At 35.7% G+C, this 14799-nt stretch overlaps 2 long non-coding RNA genes across 3 annotated transcripts; both read left to right on the top strand.

The window, feature by feature from the left end:
* The first annotated feature begins 790 nt into the window (after nucleotides 1–790).
* LOC136069831 (uncharacterized) lies at nucleotides 791–1983 on the top strand. Its single transcript, XR_010631045.1, has 2 exons — nucleotides 791–906; nucleotides 1777–1983. It is a non-coding gene; the product is annotated as an uncharacterized LOC136069831 (long non-coding RNA).
* A 1753-nt stretch (nucleotides 1984–3736) lies between these two features.
* LOC136069832 (uncharacterized) lies at nucleotides 3737–11689 on the top strand. Of its 2 annotated transcripts, none has more exons than XR_010631047.1 (3): nucleotides 3737–4053; nucleotides 10092–10350; nucleotides 11411–11689. It is a non-coding gene; the product is annotated as an uncharacterized LOC136069832 (long non-coding RNA). The 2 variants fall into 2 exon arrangements; XR_010631046.1 differs by having other exon boundaries at nucleotides 3738–4143.
* The last annotated feature ends 3110 nt before the right edge of the window (nucleotides 11690–14799 follow it).

Genomic DNA, 14799 nt, shown 5'->3' on the forward strand with positions numbered 1-14799 from the left:
CTACTAGTGCAAGCAAAGTTTAACTCACTTTCGTATAAAGTTTCAGACAGCAATGAAGGTGTTTTATCATTCTAATATATTTCTATTTATGTTTTTTTTACCTTTTGAAGGGACCTGCGAAAATTAGAATTTTAAGGCTAACTTGTGAAGCTCAGAAGATGTTTGTGTCTGGGAAATAACCAACTTGATTAGAACTGATGCCAAGGTACTTAAGTAGGTTTTCTCTTTTACCAGTTGGGATTTGTATATATAATTTAATTCAAACTGGTGATTTACTAGTTACCTGCAATGCTTGTCTTTAGAGTGTTGTCTTTATCTCTTGATACCAATGTGAACATAAATTAAGATTTAAGGAGTAGGTTTTATTTCTAATTTCTAAATTTCTCCGTCATACTGGCAATTAAGACTAAAATGAATAAAAAGAAATAAAGACTGAAATGAATATTTAGTGTTAGGAAATTGTGGATTTGGTGGATTAATTAAGAAATAAGAATTGTAGTTTGTCCATCTGTCATGAGTCATGAACCATGAAAGAATTTTGTGCTGCCAGGAACAACAGAACTGAAAATACAGAGCTCTTCTATAGAGAGAGAGAGAGAAAGAGAGAGAGAGAGAGAGAGAGATAACGTGCCCCTTCCATTCTCATCTCTGGTGAGTTTCAATTACATCCTGAGACTGGTTGCCTCTTTGTTCTTCCTATTTTATAATTATTTTTTATCTTTTTCATTTTTGATTTAGATATGAATATATTGTTCCTCTTTTCATTGTTGGTTTTAGATCTTCCTTCACATCCACTGCTGACTGCTGTTAATCTACTGATCGCGGACTACTACTTTTCCAATTCTCTTTCTCTTATTCTTCCCAACATTGACTGCATCTACCTAGCTGCAAGCTACTCCTAATTTAGTAAGTTCCCTTTGCCTCTTTGACACGTCTTTATGCTATTGACTTCTTCTTCTTCTTTTTTCTCCTTTTATTTACTTATTTATTTTTATTTTTTTTATGGTTGAAAAAATAGTTTATTAACTCAACCAAAGGAGATAGCATTGAATATTGCATTTATCAGGTTCAAACCACTGCCAAAACAGAAAATTAAAAAGTGAAATTAACAACACAAACTTTGTTCTTAAAAAAGTAATAAGTTTTAAAACAAGGACAATACATATGAACACTCATTTGAAGGAATCTTTTCTCAGTGCACAACCCTATCTTTAGCTTGGTAGGTGAGAGTCAATAGAGGAGTGAAGTATTTATGGTGGGTTGGAAAAATTCTTCCATTTGAAACATTCAAATTCCTTAGAGAGTATCACAAGTTCCGTACAATTATCAAGTTCAAGAAGAGGTGGGGTGGGGCAAAAATCGTTATTTTTTTTCCTTACAATTATCAATTTCAAATCATGTTATTTTTTTATTATTATATGGAAATAAAATCTAATAATTCAAATTATAGACAAATATTAACATTTCTATTGGCAAATAGGAAGTTATGCCGTGGTTCCTTAGTCCTTACTTCAACTGTATAAAATGTTAGATAAAACATTTAGTACAAATATAATACAGAAAACATTTAGTACGTGTTCAATATGTTTAATTATAAAAAACGTGTATTTTTCGGAGTTTTTTTTTTTTTTTTTTTTTTTTTTCTATGGCAAATGGGAGTTTTATTAAAAAAAAAAAAAACATATGCATGTACAATATGAGATATATTATGCGTACTTTACTAACTATGGTTTCTAGTGTTTTGACCCACAGTTAAAATCTGTTATGTTTGTATAGGAATTCCTTTTTCGCTGGCAAATGGGAAGATCATACTGGTAGACGTTTATGGTAACAGAGTCCTTGCAGGCTGCCATATTAATTATAGTTGGAAATCTTCTAAAATTTTCAAGATAGATATGAATATAACCTTATAGAATTCAAAAATGATAGGCGCGTAACATGTTAGGCTCAACGACTATGGCATTCACTAAGTTCTAATGTCCAGTTGTCCACATATCATAATTTTCAAGTCTGGAACCCAATTTTAGAAATACAAATAAAAAATAAAGGACCTTTATATTTTTACATTATATTTGCTATGTGTAACACACAAAAAGTAGCAAATGTTATACACATTTGCAAAAAGCTATACAATATTTAGTATTTACCACCTTTTGCAAATGTGTACAACATTTGTCACTTTTTGTGTGTTTACAATGTAAATTTACAATGTACCGCACAATGTAAAAGAAGAATTTTCCAAAAATAAATAACCATCTTCTCTCTGCAAAGTGGTACATTGGTGGCTGCTTGTTTTAATAATTGAGATTGGGAAAAAAATTTAGCAAAGTTTCACGCTCGTTGGCATTTAGCTATTATAGAGGGAGAGAATAAAGAAAAACACTTGGATCGACCATTACAAACTTTCGTTTTCACATGAATAATTCTACTGAAAACACTAGTCTAGTCAATACAATTACATATATGTAACGTAAATTACTGGTGTTGTTTAATTAATTTAAAGAGTCAAATACCAGTCAAGCCATCAAATTTGAATGCAACTGCAATTTCTTTATATATATATATATATATATTGTATTAGCAAATTGGAGTTATAATTACTTCTTTCTAACTACATAAAATTAATGTCTGCACTGGTTTTAAAAATTAACAATAAGTTTCTTTACTATTACTTCTTTTCTTTATCCTACTCTTCCGAATTCCCAAAGTTTAGCTCTCCAGACGGAGCTGTTATTGGACTAGGGGGGGCAATGCCCCACCCCCCCTAAATTTAAAAAAAAAAAAAAAATTACTATATTAATAGGTACTAATTTTAGTAATTTTGTTCAAGAAAATTACACTTTGCTCCTCTTAATAATGCCATTAATTCTTTTGAGAGTAATGTTATAGCCACAAACATTTTTACAACATTTATACAAACTATTGAGGTAGCAAATTATTATTGGTTCCTACACTTGCATAACTTTTTACTTATCAATAACCACTCACTACATTAGTAATTTGTAAAAATTTTGTAGTTTTAGCATTTTCCACCTTTTAAAGGACGTAAAAAAATTAATAGATTAATTAAATCTAAAATAAAATATACAAGCCCAAAAGAATTAGCCCAACAATAAAAATCACCAATAATAAAACTAAAAAAAATTAAGCACAATCAATCTATTTACCCAAAACAAACAACTTGGTCATTTAAAAAATTTTAAACAAAAATCCTTAGTAGTAAAGCAGTAGACTCAAAAGCTAGAGCCACTGCACACAACTAGCAGCATAGTTGCCCCCCTAACTCCAAGTCCTAGCTTCATCCCTAGCTCTCCTCCTCTTGTTGCATCTATCTGTTTGCAAATAAATAGAGTCATGTCTTTCATGCATATATTTTATTTTGGTAACATGTCTTTCAAGCTATTGGTTTTATATTATCTTGCCTAAATAAATGGTTTACATAATTTGATGTCTACCACTATATAGATCCAATTTTATATATAGCCTCTGATATAACCAAAAGAGCCACCTTTTTTGTTTATTTTATTGTACATGCAAGAGTCATTACAAAATCAAAATGTAGGAATTAAGAATAGTAACAATTGTTAAGCTTCTTGAGAGCTGATGCAGAGATTAGGTAATTAGGATTACTATTAATATATCATATGATATCAATGATTGAATATAATAGTTGATAATGTATTTATTTTTTATATGATCTGAACAATCTCTTTCTCCATTTTTTTTTTTTTTTGAGAAATAGAGAAATAAACTAATTATTTAATATTATTAAAGAAATAGAATAAACTTATTTTTATTATTTTCTACCTCTATTTTGTTTAATTTATATTTGATTATGATACTGTATTCTTTATGTCTATGATTTTTGTAACCCGTAGTTAGCAGCACTAGACAATTTTTTTCATGTAACTGTCACCAGTAATTTCTTTTTTATCAACAGATACTTTTCCAATGTCAAGGATGCTTCACGGTTGTTTGGTGCCGGGGTAACTTTTTATCTCTTCAAGAACTGAAGTTTAGGAACAAGAGTGCTACTACCTAGCGGCAAAGCAGGTGGTGCATTCTCTTTCCATGAAAAGCTAAATGAAGAACTGAAGTTTGAATTGGTTCCAAATTTCCAATCTAATTTTTTCATTGAAATTTGTGAGTTGTAGGAATCTCTTCTTCTTTTCATTTGATTTCTCTCTTCTAACAAAACCTAATATGATTCCTTTTGATTCTTTTTCCTTCTTTCCATTTCATATTATTATTATTATTATTATTATTATTATTAGTAGTTAATTTTTTGTTTGTATACAGTATACTATATATAGATTTTGGTCATCCCTCGTATCCCAATTAAAGTAGTCATGCACTTCAGCACAGAGTGGTCCCAAATATCCGAATAAACATCTGATTCCTATTCTAAGCTCAAAATTGTTAATGTATATTATGTTATGGGCTTTAGGCCCAGCTAGTTTACTTGTATAGCACACTTGTACTTGTACTACACTTTACTTGTACCGCACACATATGCTTACTTGTACCACACACATATGCCTCCTATATAAAGACATCGCATGTATATTCCTTCAATTAAGAAATACAATACAGTTATTTAGTATTTCTAACATGGTATCAGAGCCACCTTCTTGTGGCCATGGTTTCTGTCCTTTCTTTTAGCAGTCTTGTCTCTCTTGGTGTTACTCCACCCTTATCGCTTCCGCCGTCACAACAGCCGCTGCAGCCATTCACCGTTGAACCTTCGACGTCTCTCAGCTGTTGTCCTCGGGTTCCGGAACTGCAACCGCCGTCGTTGAGGAGTCCCGCACCACGCAGACCACTGCAATCACCGTCTCCGCCATGCATCTTGCTCCGATAACGTTTTTGCGGATACCACCGTGATCGTCTCGCCTCGATCTACGCATTCGTGGAAGTCTCGCAAGCATCGGAGCCTGCATGCGCTCTCACGTGCCGCCTGAAAAAGACGCACCTCAGTCACGCGCCCTCACGCGCCTCCCTCAGGTCCTGTTGACGTCATCCTGCCACGTCACCTAGGGCTGACGTCATCATCCACTCATCTGCTGACGTCACCCACCACAACTGACGTCATCGTTGACCATTGTTGACTTTGACCGAGGGTTGACTTTGACCGTTGACTTTTCTACATGGTTGACTTTTTGACTCCTTACCCAGTTTTTCGCGTAGATTTCATTTTTGCTTTTTATTTTGGCATATTGTGTTTCTAAATGGATAAAAAGGCTGTTTTTCTTCCTCTCCCCATCAATACTGTATTGGAGGGGAACAAGAATTACTTATCTTGGTCTCAAGCTATGCGCAGTTTTCTTAAGGGTCGCATGCTCTGGCATTACTGTACTGGTACAATTACCATTCCTGTCAAGGGAGCAAGTGAAGAAGATGCTGCCTTCCTTGGTCGCATGATTGAATGGGATAGTCACAACCACATAATCCTCACATGGATTCGGAACACTTCCATTCCCTCCATCTCCAATCTGTTGGGCAGCTTTGATGATGCAAAATCAGCATGGGATATGTTGGGCAAAAGGTACTCCACTACTCACGGATCCATGAAATATCAGTTGATAGTTGAATTTCATCAACTTCGACAAGAACCAGGGCAATCCATCAATGACTATTATGATCAGCTTCGCTTCATTTGGGACCAAATTGACATTTCTGATCCAATTTGGGCATGCTCAAAAGATGCTCAGCAATATACTACAGTTAGAGATGAATTTCGTTTCTATGAATTCCTGATGTCACTTCACAAGGACTTTAAGCCCATCCGAGGTCAGCTTCTTAATTGCAGTCCTCCTCCCTCTCTTGATAATGCTGTAAACGAGTTGGTTAGAGAAGAAGCTCGGCTTGCAACCCTTCAAGCCCAGAATAAGTTCAATGTTTTGGCTATTTCTCCTTCTGCTCCTTTCATTAAGCAACCTCAGCAATCAGGTGATTCCTCTGTCTCTAGCAATCGTCACAAGTAGACCAACAAGAAGTTCTGCAATTATTGCAAGCGTCCTGGCCACACCATTGAGACTTGTTACCGTCGCAACAAATCTACTACTGCTGTTGCTAATACTGAGCCTACTCCGCCAATGCCTTCCATTTTAGCTAAGTCCCAGTCTTCTGGATCCACTATCAACCTCTCCCCCACTGAACTACAAGAGATCATAGCTCAGGCTGTTCGTATGGCTGGTAATGCATCTCTTTTCGCTGCTCTCTCAGTTCTGCCCAGTAAGTCTCAAACTTGGCTTTTTGATTCTGCCTGTTGCAATCACATGACACCTCACTCATCCTTATTCTCCAAACTTGACCATGCACCACATCCTCTTAATATTCATATAGCTGATGGTTCCACCATGCATGGGAATAGTCTAGGTTTTGTTTCGACCTCTAACCTCTCTGTTCCTAGGATCTTCCATGTACCTGACCTATCCTATAATTTGTGCTCTGTGGAACAATTAGCTGAACTAGGATATCGCCTTATTTTTTACTATTCTGGGTGTATTGTGCAGGATCTGAGGACGGGGCAAAAGTTTGGGACCGGTCCTAGGGTTGGGCGTATGTTTCCCGTGGACAATCTTCATCTTCCACCTGTTGCTCCTGTCTCTGTTGCTACTGCAGCTACTGCAGTTTCTTCCTTACCTTTTCTCGCACTTTGGCATTCTCGTCTTAGTCATGCCTCATCTACTCGGGTACAACAGTTAGCTTCTAAGAGTCTGTTGGGTTCTGTGTCCAAAGACAATTTTGATTGTACTTCATGCCAATTAGGAAAACAGCCAACTTTACCTTTCAATAATAGTGAATCTATCTCTAATAGTATTTTTGAGTTAATTCATTCTGATGTTTGGGGACCTTCTCCTGTTACTAGTATTAGTGGATCTCGTTATTTTGTTGTTTTTATTGATGATTATTCTCATTATAGTTGGATCTTTCCTATGAAATCTCGTTCTGAAATCTTACCAATATACAGTAACTTTGCAAAAATGGTTGAAACACAATTCTCCAAACATATCAAAACTTTTCGTTTTGATAATGCTCTTGAATATACTCAATATGCTTTTCAAGCTCTATTACATTCCTATGGCACTGTACATCATCTAACTTGTCCAGGCACCTCTCAACAAAATGGTCGAGCCGAAAGAAAATTTCGTCATATTCTTGATACTGTCCGTGCTCTTCTTCTTTCTGCCAAAGCTCCTGCCCCATTTTGGGGTGAAGCCGCTCTTCATGCTGTTCATGCCATTAATCGCATTCCAAGCACTGTTATCCATAATCAGACTCCGTATGAGCGCCTTTTTGGGTCACCCCCTGATTATCATTACCTTCGCTCCTTCGGATCTGCTTGTTTCGTTCTTCTTCAGCCTCACGAGCACAACAAACTTGAGCCTCGGTCTAGACTTTGTTGTTTCCTTGGTTATGGTGAAACTCAAAAAGGGTATCGGTGCTATGATCCTGTCTCTCATCGTCTTCGTGTTTCCCGTAATGTTGTCTTTTGGGAACACCGCTTGTTTGTTGAACTCTCTCACTTTCATTCTTCCCTAACTAACTCTCCTGTTTTAGAAATCTTTCCAGATGAGTCTCATGTTCCTTCTACAGATACTCTTAATCCTCCTTTGGACTTCTCTATTCAATCTCCAGATATTTTTGATGATTCTCCTAGACAGGTTATAGATGAACAGGTTGATGACGAGCTACCCCACCTTGAGCCTAGGTCCCCTACTCCTACTCCGCCTGAAGATCCTCCACAAGACGTTCCACCTCGCCACTCAACCCAGGTAAGATCCATTGCTACACATTTACTTGACTATGATTGTTACACTGCCCTTACTACACTCCATGAACCTCAAACCTATCGTGAGGCCTTTACTGACCCTTTATGGTAGATTGCAATGAAAGAGGAAATTGATGCATTAACCAAAAACCATACTTGAGATCTGGTTACTCTCCCTCTTGGTCAGTCTGTGGTTGGTTGTAAGTGGATCTATAAGATCAAGACTCGCTCTGATGGGTCCATCGAGCACTACAAGGCTCGTCTTGTTGCAAAAGGTTTTACACAGGAGTATGGGATTGATTATGAAGAGACTTTTGCTCCAGTTGCCCGTATTTCCTCTATTCGTGCCCTCTTAGCTGTTGCCACTACTAGTAAATGGGATCTTTTTCAGATGGATGTTAAAAATATCTTCCTTAATGGGGATCTGCATGAAGAAGTCTATATGCAACCTCCTCCTAGTTTTTCTGTTGAAACAAACAAGGTTTGTCGCCTTCGACGTGCAATTTATGGCCTTAAACAAGCTTCACGAGCTTGGTTTGCCAAGTTCAGCTCTACCATCTTTCGCTTGGGTTACACTGTCAGTCCTTATGATTCTGCCTTATTTCTTCGTCGCAATGATAAAGGCACCATTTTACTTCTCCTATATGTGGATGATATGATCATAACTGGTGATGACCTCAGTGGCATTCAAGAACTCAAGGATTTTCTTAGTCAACAGTTTGAGATGAAAGACCTTGGACATCTCAGCTATTTCTTGGGTCTTAAGATCACTCGTTCCATAGATGGTCTTTATATTACTCAAGCCAAGTATGCATCTGACCTTTTATCTCAAGCTAGACTCACTGACAGCAAGATTGTTGATACTCCTGTTGAACTTAATGCGCATCTGACACCCTCGGGGGGGAAACCATTGTCTAATCCCTCTCTTTACAGACGATTGGTTGGCAGCCTAGTTTATCTCACAGTTACTCGTCCAGACATTTCTTATGTTGTTCATCAGGTGAGCCAGTATCTGTCTGCTGCACGATTGACTCACTATGCTGCTGTTTTGCGCATTCTACGATACTTGAAGGGCACTCTCTTCCATGGCCTTTTCTACTCAGCTCAGTCTCCTCTTGTACTCCGTGCATTCTCTAATGCTGATTGGGTAGGAGATCCCACTGATCCAGGTCCACTACAAATTATTGCTTTCTCCTTGGTTCTTCTTTGATTTCTTGGCGAAGTAAGAAATAAACTTTCGAGGCCCGCTCCAGTACTGAAGCAGAATATCGTGCTCTTGCTGACACCACATCTGAGCTCCTTTGGCTACGATGGCTTCTTAAGGATTTGGGTGTGTCCACATCCTCTGCTACTCCCCTTTATTGTGACAACCAGAGTGCCATTCATATTGCTCACAATGACGTCTTCCATGAACGGACTAAACACATCGAGATTGATTGTCATTTTATCCGTTCTCATCTTGTCCATGGTACTCTCAAGCTTTTCTCCGTCTCCTCCAAAGATCAACTTGCAAATATCTTCACCAAGGCACTTCCTAAAGGACACACTCGTGATTTGGTTGACAACCTCAAGCTGGTCTCACATCCACCTTGAGTTTGAGGGAGGCTGTTAATGTATATTATGTTATGGGCTTTAGGCCCAGCTAGTTTACTCGTACAACACACTTGTACTTGTACTACACTTTACTTGTACCGCACACATATGCTTACTTATACCACACACATATGCCTCCTATATAAAGGCATCGCATGTATATTCCTTCAATTAAGAAATACAATACAATTATTCAGTATTTCTAACAAAAATAATCTTAAATTCGTATTTCCTCTCAAAGGTCCGTTTTTTTTTTTTTTTCCAACATTTCATTCTGGAATAAACTAGTTCTTTTAAAAATTAATTTACTATGTTTCTTATCCACTTATTTTAAAGCAGATTCCCTTCAATTTTTGTGTTAAACTTGTTTCTCTATGTGCTGCAACATTTTCTGCTGCATAGCATATTAGCTTCAAATTTTTGTTTCAAACTATTCCCTCTAGTTTTTTTGGTTTTATTTTACATAGGAAATTCAGGTCTACTTGTTACTTTTGCATTGTCTTCACTATAATGTTTTGACTTGTTAGTTTTCTAATAATAATGGCTCTTATCAAATATTAAGAAACAGCATTTTGTATATGCTTTTGTCATATTCTGATTTCATTTTAAAAATGAAAAGCTAGAACCTTATGCTTTCTCAGTCTCTCTATATATCCACCACTAGCTATCACGTCTGATTCATATGTTTATTTGAGGACCCACTATGCCTGCTAATTGCATCCAGGAAACAACTATGAAGTTCAGATATATGCTTATGTGCACAAATGCATGTATTCTAGAACCATGCAAGAATCCATAAGCCAATGCTTGAGCATCATTCGTCTGTCTTAAATTTCTCTGCTATAAGAGATAAAAGGAGCAACAAAACCAACATATATCTGATGGCATATATACACTATGGCAATGGCTCTACTTGACTGCATGCAAAGATATGGTGACAATACTAAAAACTCCTACCAGTCCCTCTTTGAAGCTTCTCCAAGGTAATTCCAATCATGCCATCATGGTTTAAGCATCCTACATAAACTAGTTCTTTTACTTTACCAACAACAACACAATTAAAATATCGCACTTGGGAGAAATTCTCTTGTAATATAAAAGGAAAAGTAAAAGTATCTGTCTTCTCTCTAGTCAATTACATGTCAATAGTGAAAAATAGGCTATTATATACGTGGATGGCCTAATCTTTTATCTCCTCTATATCTACTTGAACACACTATACTAACATTTTTGAAAATCACCTAACCAAATAGTGAGAATATCTTCTACAGTAACTGGAGAACCTATCATTCATATATGAGCTATACATTTGCAAGAAGCCGCAATATCTGCTTATGGTGTAATTGGCTCATTGTGTTAACAAATACCAATGATCTTTCATTGTCCCAATCAGAGGTCATGTAGTTTAGCACAAAAGGGTCTATGATTTCCATGTTCCTTTGATTAAGATAAACCTTTGATACATCCTGTTCTAAGGTCAAAATCATTTAAAACTGGTATGTTCTCTCAAACCTCTTGTTAGCTGTTTCGCTTTGAAGTTGACTAAAGCTTTGTTTGGATTGCGTCTATGTTTTCACGCAGACGCCTTTTTTTTTTATTTATTTATTAATAATTCCAGCGCCTGGTGCACTGTTCATGGGACATGAACAGTGCATTTAGGCTTATGAATAGTAATTTTAAAAGTGAACAGTAACCAAAAAATGATTTTTTATTGTTTTCAGTTTTCAACAAAATAAACGGTATCTAAATGCACACTAACTATTCATGATTTGTTCTCTACTTAGCTTATTCCTGGGTTAATGATATCCAAAGAGTTTTATGTCAAACCATTCATTCATATTCATTTAACATATTTTACTGCATAGCTTTGTGTATCTTCAAATTTTAGCTCTATTTTATTGTGGTTCTTCCGTGATGGTTAGATTTCTTTTTGTATATCAAATATTTCTCAGCAATTAAGTTTTTAGGATTTCATTTGAATTATCACATCCATTTATGTTTTCATATTTTTATTAATATTCAATTCCGATCTGCTTGTTACAGTTGTGCTATCTTCATTGAAAATTTTGTAGTACTAAAGTTGCTGTGTACGAGACAAGAAAATTTTAGAGAAATTTTCTACAAAACCAGATACTTTCAAGCCGAAATCAAATTCAACTCCAATTTTGATGAAATTTCTTAATGAAGAGAGCTTCATGTTGACTGGTGATTGGTGTTACTTGAAATTCCTCTCCGTTTGCTTGGAGCTAAAGCCCACGTGGTGGGATCTTTTCTTCTTTTTACCGTTGGTATTTTATTGTGATAAATATTTGTTGTAATCCAAGAACATGCATTATAAACGTACAGGAGGGATGAGAGCTCAAAAATATCTAAATCAAACATTGACAAACAATTTGAAACTTAACAATAACAACAAAAAATTTAGTCCCAAATAATAATAATAAAATCTCCGAGAGAAATTTTTTTTTTTTATGAAATAAAAAAGGTTTAAAAACCTACTCTTTAATTAAACAACTAAAACTCATCAAATAAGAGAGGAAAAAACTAAAAAGCAGAAACATTATTCTAGTAGTATTTTTATTTATTAAAAAAAAAAAGGACTATTATTACTTGTTATTAACAACAATTTTTTGAGACCACTGATTACCTGCTCAATTCTTTTCTTTTTTTTTTTTTTTTTTTAGGGAGGGGGAAATCTCAATTTTGNCGAAACTTGGGAATTTTCATTTCTCAGCAATTTTTCCATTCTTCTTGAACTTCAAGAACTTTTGAAAATTCTTCACATGATATGCCACATCTTTATCAACAACATCCTCATTTGATGAGTCGTGAGCTTTTGCCCTCTCATTAATTGTCTTAAGAGCAAGGGATTTGCTCTTCATTTATGATGGCAATGACAACTTATATGTTTGAAGTGAACCAATTAGTTCTTGAACTTTGATATCATCAAGGTCCTTACTCTCTTCAATTGTTGTAACATTTGCACGGAAGCTCTCCGGCAATGATCAAAGGATTTTCCTCACTATCTTTGAGTCATTCGTCTTCTCACCCAAGTTGAACTTGCCAATAACCACATCATTCAGCTTGCTATAGAATGAGTCGAATAACACGTCTTCACTCATTTTCAGCTATTCAAATTGAGTGGTTAGCATCTTCGTGCCTTCATAGGTTGTCTCCAATATCTCATATGCCTCATTGGCAGTTGTTATGTGAGAAATCCTGTGAAACTCATCTAGAGAAATATCACAGAAAATAGCATTCAAAGCTTTACTGTTAGCTTTAGCTGTTGCAAGTGCTGCCTAATCCCAAGTGGATTTAGCAGTCTCTGACCTAGTCCATCCTACATCTACTGCATCCCAAATAGTATCATCAATTAAACACAAGAATGCCCTTATTTGGACTTTCCAAAAGGCATAGTTGCTACCATCAAAATATGGCGGAACATTTAAAGATTGAGACTGATCCATCTCAAACGAGGTCAATGATCGCACTAAGGTAATTAAATCACAGCAAGTGCACTCGCTCTGATACCAATTGAATGTTCAAATATGTGTGTAAAACACCTTGAACGTTTAGACCCCTAAAATACAAATTACCAATTTAAGCTTATTATCAAAGAATGTATATGCGGCATATGAAAATAAGCAAAAACAAAATTGATAGCATAATCTAAACCAAATAAAATCACATCCACAACAGAAATTAAATGGCAAAGATTAAGAGAAGAGAGATGCAAATACAAAGACAACACAACGATGTGTTATCGAAGAGGAAACTGAAATCCTCGGCATAAAACCTCTCCGCCGCCCTTCAAACAGTCAATAATCCACTTGAGAATTAAGTTGGGATACATGAACAATAGAAGACTCTCTAAGCCTAATCTACCCAGTGTATTTAAGCCCTTCAAGCTTCTTGCTCCAATGAGGTTGCGCTGAATCTTTGTCTTCTCTAGCTTATCGCATCCCGTTATAGCCCATAACATCATCTAATATCAATTGTTCCATTCCTAACTGCTTCCCAAGCTTTAAATAACATTCTCACTGATATGGGTATGGTGAGATAAGGATTTGGCTAAATGTACCTCTCAAGGATGTAATAATAGAGAGGATGAGAGTAGAGGAATTTTGAGAAGCAAGAATGAAGATTGTGGATGAGTCAATCTTGTTTTTCTCTAGGGTTTATCTCTCAAAATTCTCTTTGGAAGCTCTCTACAATACGTGGGTCTAAAAGGTATTTACACTGATGTGTGTTTGGAATGCGAAAGGTTAGTTTTTCCCAAACAGAGTGAATTGGCGACTTAGCCTCACGACTTGACTGAGTCGCGAGATAATGGCCTGGCCAGCTGGGAGTTTTGTCCTGTAATGCAACAGCTAGCGTGACTCTTCAGCTCCTCTGCATGCTTCACACATGTGCCTCTTTTTGGCGACTTGCAAGCCGCGAGCCAGTCGCGAGATCCAATCGCGAGGCCCTATTGAGTTGCACACTCTTGAGCTTTTCTTCACACTCTCTCACACACTACCCTTACATGATTTCCACATAAATACAGAGTTTCTAAATGCTGAATTATAAGAAAATTGGCATGAAATAAAGCCAACAAAATGGTTGATTAAATTCAACCTTACACACAAGATGAAAAAGAAGAGAAAATATGAAGAAAAAAAAGTACAGAGTGCTCTCAAATGCGACCTGTTTTGGCAACCTTACAACCATAATTGAAGATGGGGATCAGACTTTCAACAATAAGACCTCAAGGAAGAGGAGAAAGAAAATGAACAATAAGCAGCACACTTTTTCTTTAGCTATACTTGTATATACTCTATTTTTATTATTCATTTTTTTTCCTTTTTTTCCATTTTTCATTTTTTTAAGGGTTTTTATTTTATTTTTTTTATTATTATTATCTCAATTATGTTAGGTAGCTTAGGTTAACTTAAACTAGATTTTTTTATAATCCACATAGCATCTTAGTCTTGCAAATCTCCTACAACCACTAAATGGTCAATGTGAGTTGGTTCAATAATGTTTGAGGTACGGTTTGTACAACAAAAAATTTGTTGCAATAAGCTCTTAATATCGCAATGACTTTGTTGTTAGAATAGTATATATGTTATTGCAATACTCTATATTGAACAAAAATCTCATGGCAAAATGATATTATTTCATTATTCTTGTTATAATAGATTGCAAAAAAAAGTATCATGTTATTGCAATGTTAAATTTAAATAGCATATGATTTGGGTTATTGCAATGATGTTTTCATTATAATAGCCTATTACTTCACAATTCTCATTGCAATAGCCTATTACTTCATGAATTTTAGGGATTTTTTATCCCAATTTTGCCAAATTAACTTAAACTGGGTTTTAAACCATAAAGATGAGATGCATAGAATGGTTTTTAAAACCAAAAGATGAGATGCAATAGGATGGTTT

Source organism: Quercus suber, unplaced genomic scaffold (assembly GCF_002906115.3).
Source record: "Quercus suber isolate HL8 unplaced genomic scaffold, Cork oak 2.0 scaffold_192, whole genome shotgun sequence".
Taxonomy (NCBI): domain Eukaryota; kingdom Viridiplantae; phylum Streptophyta; class Magnoliopsida; order Fagales; family Fagaceae; genus Quercus; species Quercus suber.